A 9073-nucleotide genomic window follows, 5' to 3' on the forward strand; every position below is an offset into this window, starting at 1 on the left:
CACCCCCGCTACCCTGCCTTACAATCGGGGGGTGCCCTACATTGGCGGACCCCCCCGAAACCCCCACCCTGCCTTACTTTCGGGGGGGTCCTACTTTCGGGGAAACACGGTATAGATTGAAATATCTCTGATTCTACTATTGACTGGTCTACAAGGAGACTATTTAAAATTGGCTCAGTCACTACAGTGTTAAAAATCAATATTAAAATAAATCGTGATATATTTTGTTTCATGGGAAGTAATGATCATTTTTCTGACAACTGGCTTGGAAAGAGTTAATCATAAGTCTTTAACAGTAGTCAGGATGGCCGAGCGGTCTAAGGCGCTGCGTTCAGGTCGCAGTCTCCTCTGGAGGTGTGGGTTTGAATCCCACTTCTGACAATGTTTTCTTTTATTTAGGGTATGTGCGCACTAGGCGTTTTTTTCACGCTGCGTTTTTATGTGCATTTTTGTCTCAAAAAACGCACCCGCGGCTAAAAAACGCGGCAAAAACGCATGCGTTTTTGCTGCGATTTGGTGCGTTTTTTGCTGCGTTTTTGCTCACTGCGTTTTTAATCAGTGCACAATGCCATTAAAGATTGTTGATGAAAAAAAAAAGGTCTGATGTAATTTCCTTCTTCAAAATGTTCATTGTATGCAGGAGAGCAGACAGCAGCTGCAGAACTACAAGGCTCAGCATCCTCCATTCAGGACTGTATGCAGTTTTTTGCCCAAAAAGAAAAAAAAAATGACATGGGCTTCGCCATATTTTTGTATGCTAGCCGGGTACAGCAGGCAGGTACGGGCAGCCCCCAACCCCCAGCAGAAGTCACAGAGTGGAGCAAGTTAGTGACATGTATCATCCGGTCACCTGCACAACAAGTCCCAGAGTGGATACAGTGACATGCAGCACACTATGTGTCAGAGCAGAGCATGTCACCAACTTGCTCTGCTCTGTCACCTGCGGTGCTGCATGTCACGTTTTTGCCGCGATTTGGTGCCTTTTTTGCTGCGTTTTTGCTCACTGCGTTTTTAATCAGTGCACAATGCCATTAAAGATTGTTGATGAAAAAAATAAAAAAGGTCTGATGTCATTTCCTTATTCAAAATGTTCATTGTATGCAGGAGAGCAGACAGCAGCTGCAGGACTACAAGGCTCAGCATCCTCCATTCACTAGTGTATGCAGGAGAGCAGACAGCAGCTGCAGAACTACAAGGCTCAGCATCCTCCATCCAGGACTGTATGCAGTTTTTTGCCCAAAAAGAAAAAAAAAATGACATGGGCTTCGCCATATTTTTGTATGCTAGCCGGGTACAGCAGGTAGGTACGGGCAAGCCCCCAACCCCCAGCTGCCTATTTGTACCCGGCTGGGAACCAAAAATATAGAGAAGCCCTTTTTTTTTAATTATTTCATGAATTTCATGAAATAATTAAAAAAAAAAAAATGACGTGGGCTTCGCCTAATTTTTGAGTCCAGCCGGCTACAACTAGGCAGCTGGGGATTGGAATCCACAGTGCAGGGTGCCCAAGATTTCTGGGCACCCCCACTGCGAATTGCAGTCCGCAGCCACCCCAGAAAATGGCGCTTTCATAGAAGCGCCATCTTCTGGCGCTGTATCCAACTCTTCCAGCTGCCCTGAAGCCGGGTGGCTAGCTAGGTAATAATGGAGTTAGGGCTAGCTGTATATTATCAGCTAGCCCTAAGCCCGAAATTCATGGTGTCACGCCAATATTAGACATGGCCACCATGAATTTCTAGTAATGATAAAAAAAAAAAACAACAACACACAGAAAAATATTTTTATTAGAAATAAAACACAACACAATTAGTGACTCCATCTTTATTGAAATAAAGAACCCCTCTCCGCAGTAATCCTGGGTCAGGGTCCCGCGCCGTCCAATCCGGATCCAATATCATCTGATCGGTTTGCTGGAAGGCAAAGCGATCTGATGATGTGTCAGGATCAAGTGCCTGAATCCCATCACACATCAGCTGATTGTATAAAAGCCGGTTATACAATCAGCTGATGCATCAGTAGAAAAAAAAAAATAATACTCACTTATGTGCTGTGCTGATTACCGGCAGCTCCTGCAGCGATCGATTGGACAGGAGTCTGGTCCCGTCCGATCGCTGCAGGAGCTGCCGGTTATCAGCTGATGAAGTCCCCTGACGGCAGGATCAGCTGATAGCCGGCCGGGCGCGAAAAAGCCGGCGAGACTACGATCAGCTGATGCGTCAGGTGACTGCATCAGGTGATCCACCGCCAGGTCCTGCAAGCAAGGTCCTGCCCCGGGGAGACTGCACACAGCCAGAGCGGCGGTACCGGGACAGGAGCTGGGAGCGGGCATGGCACCGGGACCCTGCAGACAGGTGAGTATATATGACATTTTTTTTTTTTTCTACTGTTCACTTTGGTTTTCGCCGCTGCCTCCACCTCCCGCCCAGACATGGCGCCGCACGGAGCTGACATGCACAGGACGGGAGGTGGACGCAGCGGTGACGGTACCGGGAGGATTCATGCTTCTGTGTTTACCAACAGAAGGAATCCTCTTCCTGTACACGTCACTGTAGTACCCACCCCTTGCGTTTATAGCTGCGTTTTTAGTCATAGAAACGCGGCTATATGCGTTTTTCATTGCGTTTTTAACATCTCATTGAATTCAATGAGTGAAAAACACAGTGGAAAACGCAGAAATAATTGACATGCTGCGTTTTTGTGGTCAGCACAAAAACGCAGCTAAAAAAAAACGCTGTGTGCGGACAGCACTTATGAAAACCCATAGACATTGCTGGGGAAGCAATGTCACTGCGTTTTCAGCACAAAAACGCGGTAAAAAACGCCGCTAAAAACGCGGCAAAAACGCCTAGTGCGCACATACCCTTAGGCTAACATGTGGTCTTGGTCTTTTTCATCACTTGTAGGACATAACATTGAGGGATCTTTCTTTCTCTTTATTTTCATGCTCGTTAAAATACCTATTTTTGTATGCGCTTTTTGTGATGCTGTCACTATTAACAAAACGTCGATTCTAGTAGTTACAAGTTTGCATCTAACTTTTTATATTCTTTGGAATATCATGATTTTTTTGTAGAACTTTGATGCCTTTTACATCTCATTTATATTATCAGTCCATATGCTTCATTTATTTTCTACTTTAAATTTAATGGGTGAAGTGAAAATAATTTGCCAAAACCCAGGGTTTACCCAGGGACCTTACGTTCTTCAGTCTGGTGAGCTGGTGGAATCTCCAACAGTGTAAACTCAACTTCAGAAAAGTTCCATTATATAAAAAAACTTACATTTTTATATCACCATCAGTTCTAAAGATTAATGATTTTCCTTATGGAAAATTAGAAATTTATAACAGCATATTTAAAGTGGTACAATAGTGGACAAGTTAGTGCTCAATGCTCAAATCCAGCAGGTTGGATCCAGGGACGGGCTTGATTTGAGTAATGAGTGTAATGGAAGTCAATGGGTAACTTGAGCATTTTTTCAGAAGATCCCTAGGAGGGCTGCCTTTGTGTATCATGGCCTATGATGGAGCTACGTAGCAACATTTTTGATAATAAATTGGTGAACGAGGGAATGTGAGGGAGTCATTATTCAAAGAAATTATTTTTTCCTGTGTTTTTTTCTTTTCACTTCCTGGGTTAGTAATGGGGGTGTCTGATAGATGCCTCTCCATTAAAAACCCCAGGACTTGATGCCCGATGACATTACACAGTTGACATCACCCTGATTACCACCGCACTAGGGCAATTGGAAGAGCCAGGTAAAGTGCCAGTTATGGGGCGGCTTTGGCCTGGTATTTTTAGGTTGGGAAGTAGCCAGTATCCATATACCTTTCACACTTGCAAAAATCAGCCCACCGCTGTTTGCTTTAACTTGGCTAGTTATTAAAAATAGGGGGGACCCCACTTCATTTTATTTCAGTAATTTATTTATTAGGTTAAACACTCTTTAGTGCCTTATGATATATATTTGTCAGTTTATATGTTTATATGTTTTTTTTGCCTTGCCACAATCACCCTTGTCTCTGGGGCTTTGGTTTTCAGCAAGCTTGCAAATAACTTTCTTAGGCTGGAAACACATCTATGCGAGTAAAATCGGTCCGACTGGGCTGAAAAAAACTCGTCTGATTTTAGTTCACGTTAGGTCCGAGTGCAACGCAAGTGCGATCCTTTTTTTGAATAAATTAATGATTTTGCTCGCGTGTGTGTCGCGATTGCGATGCTAATTTCCTGCGACATCCTAACTACATTAAATTGATTACACAAGTGTCATTTATTTTACCTTTGGGAATGTGATGTCACATTCAGCTGTTGAATATTTAATGAGCGTAGTTCCTGCCACACTCGCAAATGTGAACGCTGGTGCGCGTGTGTGATCCTACTTTTAATCCCCTTCCATAGGAAATCATTGGGACAAATGGTGCGAGAAACTCGCAAAAAAGCAGCATACTGCGATTTTTTTCTCGGTCCGATTTGGACTGAGAAAAAAAATCGCAAATGCGAGCTGAATCATTGACTAACATGTGTCCGATTCCAATGCGAGTTTTTCTCGCATTGCTCTACTGCGAGAAACTCGCAAGTGAGAAGCAGCCCTTAATGTGACTTACTCAACAACTCCATGTATTTTGCCTACTATCATTGTTAAAGGGAACCTGTAAGCAGATTTGCCCCTTATAAGCTGCGGCCACAAACAAGCATTCTAGAATACTGTATATAAGTGCCCAGGCCACTCTGTATAATGTAAAATACATCTTTTATTGTAGTCACCTGTGGGGTGGTCTGGTCCGATGGGCGTCGCTGGTCTCGGTCTGGCACCTCCTCTCATTCTTCTATTGCTGACCTCCTTCCCATTTCCATGCTCTACCCTTAGGCGGGCTTTGCACGTTGCGACATCGGTAACAATGTGTTACCGATGCTGCAGTGATAGTCCCGCCCCGTCTAGTGAAAGCTGCCGTAGCGATTATTATCGCTACGGCAGCTTCACACGCACTTACCTGCCGTGCGACGTCCCTCTGGCTGGCGACCCGCCTCCTTCCTTAAAGGGGCAGGTCGTGCGGCGTCACAGCGACGTCACACGGCAGGCGGCCAATTGAAGCGGATGGGCGGAGATGAGCAGGATGTAAACATCCCGCCCACCTCCGTCCTTCTCATTGCAGCCGGGAGGCAGGTAAGGTGATGTTCCTCGCTCCTGCGGCTTCACACATAGCGATGTGCGCTGCCGCAGGAGCGAGGAACAACATCGTACCTGTCGCACCATCGGCATTATGGAAATGTCGGAGGCTGCAACGATGATACGATAACGACGCTTTTGCGTTCGTTCATCGTATCAAAAAGGTTTTACACGTTGCAATATCGACTGCGACGCCGGATGTGCGTCACTTTCGATTTGACCCCATCGACATCGCACGTGCAATGACGCAACGTGCAAAGCCGCCCTTAGCCTAGGAGATCAAACTGCACATGCACAGCAGCACAATGGAGACCTCTATGTGACTGATGCAGGATGCGTCATCCACGTGAAGCTGGGAAGAAGGATGGCAATTGGAGGAAGAGAGGAGACGCTGAACAGAGACCAGCGATGCCCATTGGACCCTACCGGCCCGCAGCTGAGTATAATAAAAGATTTTTTTTTTTACCTTACACAGAGCAGCCTGGGCTCTTATATACATTATTCTAGAATTCTGTATCTAAAAACTCACTGGTGGTGGCTGCAGCTTGTAAGGGAGAAATCTGGTGACAGGTTCCCTTCTTTAACTGTCTACCATCTTATTACCCCTGTCGCTAGGCAACCTCCAATACCTTGCTAAGGAGCAGTACCTAGGACCAGTCACTACATGGCCATATATATATATATAAAATAAGCATTAACACATTGTATACATAAACACTATTTGCATCATTGTCTTGTGGTCGACGAATGATGTCTTCAGGGCAGAGCCTTCAGAGCCCAACACCCCCTTAGATATACAGGATACAGGAGGCTTCTGGCTGCTTACATATTTTATAGAGTGTATAGGTTGCTGGCTGAATGTATAATATATATATAGAATACAATCTTTTTCTATATATAACAGAGGATACAGATACAGGAGGCTGCTGACTGTATATATAATACAAAGGATACAGGTGACAGCTTCCTGCATTAAGATAATATAGAGGATACAGGCTGCTGGCTGTATGTATGTTAAAGAGAGAATGCATGCTCCTGGTGTAATGGAAGGATAGTGGTGGGATGATCGGAATGCTGGCCACCAAACACAGTATGCCAGACATGCTATGCACTAGCCGTCACACAAGTGTATACCTTAAAGAGCCGGAGTACTTTTCATCCAGCTTCCGGTCCTGGAGGTGGGGATTTTGGCAGAGCCCTTCCCAGGTGACAATAGCAGGGTGGCTGGTGGCTGGGCACAATGGCCACAGTCAGATCAAATGCACCAATACAAGCAAGATAAGTAGTACAAGAATAAACAGGTATTAGGTAAGGCTAGGGACAAAGCCAAGATTAAAAATACCAGAGCAGGGAATAAACTAGAAGAAACTCAAACCACGACCCTTACTACCCAAGCACAAGTGAAAATAATCAGCACTGGCCAGAGGAGATAGCGGGTGTAAATATTTCTGTCATAGATCAGCTGACACTGCTGAGGCAATGGGTGGGGGATGTGCAGTACCCGGCTGTGGCCACTATCATTATATGGAGCAGCTCCGGAACTGAGCATTTCTGGCTTCCTGCTGCCGCCTCCAGCACTGAGAACAGCTGATCGGCAAGGGTGCGGGGTGTCAGACCAAGGCCGATCAGCTATTGATGACTTAACCTAAGGGTATCCAAAATATCAGTTGCACTCAAGTAAAGGGAAGGAGCAAAAACAAGGATGTAGATGGTGAACATTGGAATGTGAATCTGCGTTAATGCCAAGAAAACATGAAAACAATTTTTAAAAAAATATGAGTTACTTAGCAAATAAAGGTGGCTGAATTACTTGTGCTCAGATACCACGTCAAGCTGTAAGTCTCATCTGGGTCCTACTCTATCTGGGCACAAGTAAATTTGGCCACCTTTATTTGCTAAGTAAATCATTTTTCAAAAAAATGATTTCATGTTTTCTTGGCAGTAATGCAGATTCATAGTCCAATGTTCACCATCTACATCCTTGTTTATTCTCCTTCCCTTTACTTGAGTGCAACTGCTATTTTGAATATTGTATGTCATGTTTAGTTTGCACCAGTTCAGATTATAAAACAACAGCTTTAGAATGCACAGCCAAGGAATTCAGATAATGATCATGAAGTGGGGGTGCACACGTCAAGCAAAATATGACACTCCTTGCCCCTGATGAAGCTGCTCTAAGCGACACGCGTTGGGCCAAGTCTTCCTTATTATAAGCATTTATCATTACAGGGATTGTGTATATTTAGATCAGTGGATCTGGATCTTTTGACTACTGGGTCAGGATTTGTTTTTTTTTTTTTTTTTGCTGCTGCCTCAAACTGGGGTCCAGTCAAGGACTTATAGGTACTAGTATCAGTGTACTATATTATCCTCTGATGATTAGGTTATTAAGTCTGTACTGTATTGTTTGAATTCCAGTGCTTTTTGATTTGAAGTAAACGGCTTGATATTCAAATTTTTATATAGATCCAATCCCTTTGAACCTTATGGAAAATTCATTATAAATAATTTTATAGGAAGACCAACTGGGTATTGCTTGTTGTCTTTGGTGCTTTATCACACTTTGTGCACTTTATCATGTTTGTTATTGTTGGTTTTAATATTTTGTACACAAATAAAATTGTTTTTTAACCCTTTATATACCTTGTGGAGTGAGTGCCTTTATGGTCAAGCTTCTTGTTTCTCCTGTCCAGTTCAGATTATGAGATTAGGAAGTGCCGGTCATTTTTCTAGTTTAACCTAACGATAGGCCATCAATGTAAAAGCAGTAGACAACCCCTTTACGGGTAATGTTTGTACTAAGTCAGAGGAACTTTCTTAACAAAAAACTATGAAAACTATGAAACTATGAAACAAATTTTGCAATGATTGTAATTTACATACTATAAATTGAAATATCTCTGATTGCACTATTGACTGGTCTACAAGGAGACAATTTAAAATTGGTTCAGTCACTACAGTGTTAAAAATCAGTATTAAAATAAATTGTGATATATTTTGTTTTATCAAAAGTAATGATCATTTTTCTGACAACTGGCTTGGAAAGAGTTAATCCTAAGTCTTTAACAGAAGTCAGGATGGCCGAGCGGTCTAAGGCGCTGCGTTCAGGTCGCGGTCTCCTCTGGAGGCGTGGGTTTGAATCCCACTTCTGACATCAATGTTTTCTTTTATTTAGGATAACATGCGGTCTTGGTCTTTTTTATCACTTGTAGGACATAACATGGAGGGATCTTTCTTTCTCTTTATTTTTGTGCTCATTAAAATAACTATTTTTGCATGCGCTTTTTGTGATGCTGTCACTATTAACAAAACGTTGATTCTAGAAGTTACAAGTTTGCATCTAACTTTTTTTATTCTTTAGAATCTCATATTTGTACAACTTTGATGCCTTTTACATCTTATTTATATTATCAGTCCATATGCTTCATTTATTTTCTACTTTAAATTTAACGGGTGAAGAAAAAATAATCTGCCGAAACCCGGGATCGAACCAGGGACCTTTAGATCTTCAGTCTAACGCTCTCCCAACTGAGCTATTTCGGCTGTACTGCATGTATCTAAACTGACAAAAAAACACACAAAAACAAGAATGGATTTACAGGAAAAAATGTTAGGTAATCTTTCCTGTATAATGACTTGTATAGAGGAAAATTAAAAAAAGAGAGAAAAGTCTCCTCCACGCCTTATGCTTTGCTCACACGCAGCCTTTTTATTATGTTTTTATTATTATTGATAATAATTATAATAATAATTTTTTTTTATACAGTATAGCGCCAACATATTCCGCAGCGCTTTACAATTCAGAGGGGAGATGTACATACAATATGAAACAATACAAAATTAGAATATTCAGATACCAGGAGGAGTGAGGGTCCTGCTCGTAAGCTTACAGTCTATGACGGAATAG

The 9073-nt window shown here is 42.7% G+C and overlaps 3 non-coding genes across 3 annotated transcripts; 2 read left to right on the top strand and 1 right to left on the bottom strand.

The window, feature by feature from the left end:
- The first annotated feature begins 298 nt into the window (after positions 1–298).
- On the top strand, positions 299–381 carry TRNAL-CAG (transfer RNA leucine (anticodon CAG)). Its single transcript has one exon. It is a non-coding gene; the product is annotated as a tRNA-Leu (tRNA).
- Positions 382–8237: 7856 nt separating this feature from the next.
- TRNAL-CAG (transfer RNA leucine (anticodon CAG)) lies at positions 8238–8320 on the top strand. The gene has a single exon. It is a non-coding gene; the product is annotated as a tRNA-Leu (tRNA).
- A 316-nt stretch (positions 8321–8636) lies between these two features.
- On the bottom strand, positions 8637–8709 carry TRNAF-GAA (transfer RNA phenylalanine (anticodon GAA)). Its single transcript has one exon. It is a non-coding gene; the product is annotated as a tRNA-Phe (tRNA).
- Between the last annotated feature and the right edge of the window lie 364 nt (positions 8710–9073).

This window comes from Anomaloglossus baeobatrachus, chromosome 11 (assembly GCF_048569485.1).
Source record: "Anomaloglossus baeobatrachus isolate aAnoBae1 chromosome 11, aAnoBae1.hap1, whole genome shotgun sequence".
Classification (NCBI taxonomy): Eukaryota; Metazoa; Chordata; class Amphibia; order Anura; family Aromobatidae; genus Anomaloglossus; species Anomaloglossus baeobatrachus.